We start from the raw sequence: 7366 nt of genomic DNA, 5'->3' as shown, positions 1-7366 counted from the left end.
TGAATTTTGGAAGCCTAAATATAGGACACAAGTTAAGTCATCCATCATTAACAATGATATACAATTTAAGAAACAAAAGTCTTCAAATGAAACATCGCTTTTTAGCTCAATAGGTCTTGTTGGTCATTTTTGCCTTCCTTCTAAATTCCCATATTTGAATTCAAACGCAGTAATGTTCACATATTTAAAAATTCAAATAAAATGGGGCACAAAAATACCTTATGCTAAACCTTAGGTTATATTTTAATTCATAAGTGACTATGCACTTTAATATTTCCATGGGCTTGCATCTTCCCCACCGTTGGATCTTCTCATGATCCATGGCCATCACTTTGTGGCTTTGTAGAAATGCTCATCCTTTATTTCATACAACAAAGTGACATCACACCATGTTTATGTGTGGGTCCAAGTCAATTTGGTGGGTTGCAATGTGACAAGGCAATGAAGCTGATTGAGTTGGCGTATGGTGGGTATTTCACTGGTCAAGTCTTTGATATGATTAGTTTGGTGGATCACCTATTCTTAGTTCTATTTTCACCATCAGATGATGATAGATCAATGATTCTCACTATGTTGTTATGAAGACTTGCAAGTATTTTAGTTATAATGACATAGTGAGCAGTGGCCACATGGATTGTGGGTCCTTTTTACCTCAGTGGGCTATAAAGGAAAAGACTTATTAGACAAGTTGGCATATAGACGAATCCTAATTAGTTCAGATCTTGGCATGATCATTGTGTGTTTCTAGGTCATCAAATGGATGAAGATTGACATCTCTCATCATGTTGTTATGGAAAATTGATCCATCTTTAGTTATAGTGACATAGCGAGATCTCAATGCATGTCCTTGACAAGCCCCATTTTTTCAAATCACAAAAGGTCAAAGGCTAGGGTTATGAAAATGTGACCACATTTTGTGTTACAATCTTACAATCCAATATAAGATCATTGAGATAATTAACAAAGTCATCAATTTTATGATATGTAGTTATCATAACATTCTAGAGGCATATGGTCACAAGTAGTGGTAAAAAATGTTATTACCTTATGGCATGTAGTTATTGTGAGATTGTAGATGCGATTGAAGGGGTCTTTCAAGGGCACGAAGACAAGGGTTTGTCATAACATCGTGATGATTGAAAGATCATAAAAGAACTTTAAAGGGAGCCTGATGTTGAGATAGGTTGACGATTATAGGATCGTAGAACCTTGGTTGACCATGGTAAGATGTTTCACTTGTTCAAGCTAGAAAATGAAAGGGTCTTTGACCAATAAAATTGCAAGAAAGGTATAGGATGATGTTGAATATGTTTGACTTGCTGATACATCTGACTTGGTGTGCTAGTAGTGAAAATGAACCAACTCTTTAATGGTGGATCAAATTTTTGATCCTCTGCAGATTGCTTTCAACATCCCTATTCCTAGTAAATGCAAAAGGAAAATGCACTCATCACTTGGTTATCCATCTATCCAACTATGCATTGATTGGAATCATTTCCATCACTTCAGGGTTTGCTCCAGTCAAGGTTTTTTATGATTTTAATGCCTCTACAAGTGTACCAAATCAAATCTATTGTTTGGATCATCTTGATTATTCTCTGAGAACTTAATGGTAGTGGTTGTAGAGTAACTTTAGTTAGAAATATCTCAGTTATGCTTGAACTATAAAAGTAAGCTTGTAATTCTTTCTTAGGGTCAATTTTTCTTTGTTTCTTTGATATTGCACTGCAAGTTTACTATAAATTCCCTCTACCTTTGCACCTATCAATTTTTCTCTATTTTTCTAATATTTCTCTACAAGTTCACTACAAATTCCCTCTACCTCTACACCTAATGATATCCTACCTTATCTCCTCTAGCCATTGATGATTGTGTAAGATCTATTTGCTTCTCTTCAATGTTTTTTGCTATCTAAAATTTGTATGACTATATCTCTTTGACTATGAATGATATATAAGTGAATCTCATCTTCCTTCTATCATTTATTTGGGTTTTCTAATTTTCATGTGATTGTTAGATTAAAAAAATTATGGATGTGTATATCTTTTGGTGTCATGATGGCTCAAAAGTGGATGTATGGGTAGAGATTGATTTGAACATTCTATTTTGGTGCATCACCTCCTTATAATAGATTAGGTAGTTTTTTTTTATGCATTCATTCTCCCTTTTCCTCTCCAAGTGTAGTTAGGTGCAACCTAATAGTAAAGGAAGTCGACCTTCTCTAGAGACTCAACCTCATAGTTCAAGTCCCATAGCTTGGAGGTTGTTTCCATTTTTCACAAGGTTGTCCTTAGGTAAAACTTTGGACAAGGGTACAAAATTTTGTGACAACAATTTCTAGCATGCTCGATGGGACCTATTCTAGAAGATTTCAAGCCTATTGGTGTCAAAAAGGAAGAATTTCAAGTTGATGCTGAGAAGATAGTGTTGCTCTCAATATTTTAGGCCTTCCAAAGGATTTTTTCTATGAAGCACTTGGAAACTCTACATCATTCACATTTGGTTTCAAACCAAGGTTGTTGTGATTCATGCCTAAAGCTAAAACAAGGTCATCTTCTAGAAGAAATTTCCAATACCAAGAGCCTTCATTTTCCAATCCTAGAAGAAGAAAGACGATAGTATCTTATCACTAGTTAGGAGTACAAAGGAAATACATACTCCTACAAGATCAATTTCCCCTCCTCTTATTGTGAGATCTCAATCTAGAATACCATCTACCCATATCTATAGACCACTTGTTTATATGGCTAGAGCTCATGCTTTTTCCACCTTTAATGGTGGAATTCCTCTTTTGTTAGCCCAAAGACATGACATACCAGTAGCTACACTTAATAGCATAACTAAATTTACTAGTGAAACTTCTATCTCTCCCTTAGAACACATTCAAGAGGTTGCAAATGTCTACAATATCCATGGTATTACAAAAGATGATGTTTTCATTAGACTCCTAGCTTCATCTTTAAAAGGGAAAGCCCTACAATGGTACAAGGGTCTATCACATGGTTCTATAATGGATTGGGATGGATTAGGAGTAGGACTATGCAAACATTTTGAGGACAAAAGTGACTACTTGTCACTTTTAGAGCAACTAACTACTATAAAAAGAGCTGCCCATGAATGTATGACTGATTTCAACTATAGATTCCAAAAGACATCAGACAAGATACCTACTTCAGTGAAACCTACCCCTGCAATGCCTCTTGCATTACCTTAGACCTTTTAACAATGATATTGCCATTACAATTTAAACCATGTGAGGAGATACCTTACCTGATGATTATGAAATAGCAATAAGGGCATAAAACACATTGATACAAGGAGGAAAGTTAGCTCCAAGTCCTCCTATGCCTTTCTACCCTGATATCCCAAATCACCAACTAGCAATGCCCCCTACTCCCATAACTTCCACATCACAACCCCTTGCTCTAGTCCCTCAAGCTTCCACATCTTCAAATGGAATGGAGGAAATCAAAGAGATGATGTAGTCTATGATGTTGAACATAGATAAAATATTGCAAGGTTAGGAGAAGAAGTTGGAAGATAGCTTCTCTAAGATGTAGAAAGTCAGAAACAAGGTGGTGACTTTGGAGAGACAAAAAGCTCAAGGTAACAAGACTCCTCAACTAAAAATATCAAACCCCAAATAATGGTATGCTTCCAAATCATAATTATGGGAACAAATTTTTTAATTAGAGTAGACAGAATAGTCATGCCTGTACCTCAAGTGAAAATCAAAGTAGGGCCATAGTCCCTCAAAACAACATGGCTCAAGATCAAGATTTTTGTCCCTCGTACAAATACTCCTATGCCTATTGCATGTGTCAAAAGGTTGAGTCTTATTTGGCTCTGACCATTCAGGAGCCTATAGCAGGACAATTGTTTAATGAATGCCAACCCAAGGATGCCTCACATGTGCAAAGATAGGGTGATTGCTCCTTCATGAATTATCGGGTGGAGGAATATTGTAATGTAAACTAGGATTCCATTGCTCACAACACTAGGAGAAAAAGAAGATTTGTTGAAGATGCTGCTCCTCCCCCTCCTAATAAAGCTTCAACATCAAATGCAATACCTCATATATAGGCAGCAAATGATCAACCCAATGCTCCTCAACAACAAAGATTAAATAATTACAGAGGAGATTTGAATGGCCCCTAGGATATTCTATCTCAACCTCCTACAAATGTGGTTCCCAAGACTTCTACCAAAAAACCTAATACATCATTTAGTGTGGTACAGAAGATGGAGAAAAAAAATCTAAATATTTCCATGTGGGATGTTGTTGCTATCATACCCATGCAAAAGAGACTACTGCAACAAGAATTGGAGAGTATTGAACCAAAGGATAAGCCACCTAGCATGGAAAGTGCCACAAGCCTAGTACAACCATCAAGGGAGGTAGAAAAAATTAAAAAGGTTAGACCTCCTCCATTTTATGTTTCTCTGATTATAGGGGATAAACTAGTTCATAATTGCATGATTGATTCAGGGGCTGGTAGTTTAGTGATGCCTAAGTGTGTTGTTGATGATTTAGAAATGAAATATGAACCCATTGTTAGGGATGTATTACAATTGGATGGTAGTACTATCAAGACTATAGGGATCCTTAGGAATGTTGAAATGGCCCTACATGCATGCCCTAGTTGTACTGTGATTCAAGACATATTAGTCTCTAAGGTCAAGCCACACTTTGCCATTTGTCTCTCAAGAGACTTCACTACCCAAATAGGTGGTTATATACCTTCTAATTGTTCATATATGTTTTTTAGGACAAGATATGGGACTAAGGATTCAATTAGGGCCAAACCTCTAGCCCTACATCATATTGAGCCCTACACCCCTAATCTCATCAATATGAATTGCGCTATCCTAGAGATGGATGAGAATGACATAGTAAATGAGCCTGCCACTTCTATAGTAGAGATACCTAATTTTTTGTTATATGAATGGGCTAATGCATATCAATTTGATCCCACATCAGAAACCTTGGAAATAGGCCTTGGTACATATTACATATCAAAAAAGGATGCTCTTGTCCCTAACCTTAAGAGAACCAAAGAAGATATGAATGGGATATGGAGTATGTATTTTGATGGATCAACAAATAAGAATAGATTAGAGGATAGTGTGATGTTGATCTCTCCTGCACTAGTAAGGTACCACTCCTTTATGTTCCAATTTAGTCATAGCAATAATGTGATCGATTATGAATCCTTGATTCAGGGTCTCCTACTTGGTCAAAAAAGAGGGATTCAAGCATTAAGTGTATATGGAGATAGTGAGTTGGTAATTAGGTGAGAAATCAGCATATCACTAAGAATGGTTTGCTCAAGTCTTATAAACATAGAGTATGGGATTCTCTTGAAAGTTTAAATGCATTTAATATTAAAGGCATCCCTAGAAAAGAGAATAGACTTGCTAATAGAATTACAACAGTAGGTGCATCTTATGATGTGCCAAAGAACCTTGAAGCGGAAAAGAAGTAGTAGAATAAAGTGGTAGTTAGGCCTATTATTCCTGACAACAACACCAATAGACAAGTGTTTTTAATCTGATGCACAAATTGTAAGTTCCTTGCAGAATGAGGCAAAATTCTTAGATAGAAATCAATTAAGGTTGCATGGCCAATATGGGGATCAGATCATCAATCTTAGTTCCAATAAGTTGTCTAAGGGTCTCATTACTTTAAAGAGTGTCTTCAACCCTAATGACCAAGCAAGAGATAGAGGCATGAACCTAGCTACTAACAAGGATGATTACACACCAATTATGATTTCTAATGGAAAGACCTTAAACATGGAAAAGGTATATTCTAAAATTGAGCAAGAGAATTTTGTTCATCTATGTCAAGAATTTAATGATGTATTTTCTTGGACATATGATGATTTAAAGGGTTTTGACCCTAATTTGTTTCACCATACCATAGATTTACTTAATAATGCCAAACCAATAAAGCAAAAATAGAGGCCAATAAATCCTAAGATTGAACCATTAATGAGAAGAGAGCTATCCAAGTTGATTGAGGCTAATATAATTTTCCCTATCAAGCACTCATCATGGGTAGCAAACCTTGTCTATGTTAGGAAGAAGAATGGAGAAATTAGATTATGTGTGGATTTAAGGGAGCTTAACCAAGCTTCCCTTAAAGACCATCATCCCCTCCCTTCCATGGAGTAGATATTGTCCAAGGTCAGTAGTTCAGGGAGGTTCTCTTTCTTGGATGAGTTCTCTAGTTACAATTAGGTGTTAGTCAAGGAGTTTGATAGATACAAGACTGCATTTACCACCAAATGTGGCACCTATTCTTATAGTAAAATGTCTTTTGGACTAACAAATGTAGGTGTCACCTTTCAAAAGGAAATGAAGATGTCCTTCAAGAACATGATTGAAAAGTTTGTGTTGGTTTACCTTGATGATATCATAGTGTACTCAAAGAATATAGAAGATCATTTTGGCCATCTTAGATAGGTATTCCTAAGATGTAGAGAATTTGGGTTATCCCTTAACCCAGACAAGTGTGTCTTTGCTACTAATCAAGGAAAATTAATAGGACACATTGTATCAAAGGATGGTCTAACCATTGATCCAAAGAGAACTAAAGCCATACTTGCTCTCTCCCTTCCTAGTCATAAGAAAGGTCTACAAAGTTTTTTGGGTAGAATGAATTTTGTAAGGAGATTTATCCCTAATTTAGCTACCATGGTGAAACCTCTTACAACTATGCTTAAGAAGAAGATGGTCTTTTCATAGATCAAAGAAGGGAAAGCAAGTTTTGAAGAGAGAAAAGCAACCATAGCCTCAATTCCTACTCTCATCAATCCAAATTTTGATAGGAATTTCATTCTTTATACTTTAGGAGGTGAATCAAGCATTTACATTGTCTCAACTCAAACAAATGATAAGAATGAAGAACAACCTATTGCCTTCTTTAGTGAAGGGCTTAAGGAGTATGAAGACAAATACAGTTATCTAGAGAAGTAATCCCTTGCAATCATAAGAGCTTTGAAGTAATTTAGACACCTTTTTTCACACAACAAGATCCATTTGTTGGTACCTCATGCTAGTGTGAAGGACTTTCTTTTGAGTAAAGATATTGGTGAGAAGAGAGCTGGATGGATCACTAAGGTAATGGTGTATGATGTTGACATCTAGATAACTAAGTTGGTAAGGGGAAAAGGATTGTGCAAATAGATGATCTCATATTAGGAATTAGATGAGGAAGTTTCTATGGTGTTGATAGAACAACAAGAAGCAAGAAACGATAATCCAAGGAATTGGATGGATGACATGATGACCTTCTTGTTAGGAAATGGATATCCTCAAGGATTGAATAGAACTAAAAGGAGATAGTATAGGTTGCAGTCAA

The sequence above is a fragment of the Cupressus sempervirens genome, chromosome 2 (assembly GCF_028749045.1).
Source record: "Cupressus sempervirens isolate cs-2001-9-10 chromosome 2, ASM2874904v1, whole genome shotgun sequence".
Lineage (NCBI taxonomy): Eukaryota > Viridiplantae > Streptophyta > Pinopsida > Cupressales > Cupressaceae > Cupressus > Cupressus sempervirens.
This window is presented reverse-complemented; position numbering follows the sequence as displayed.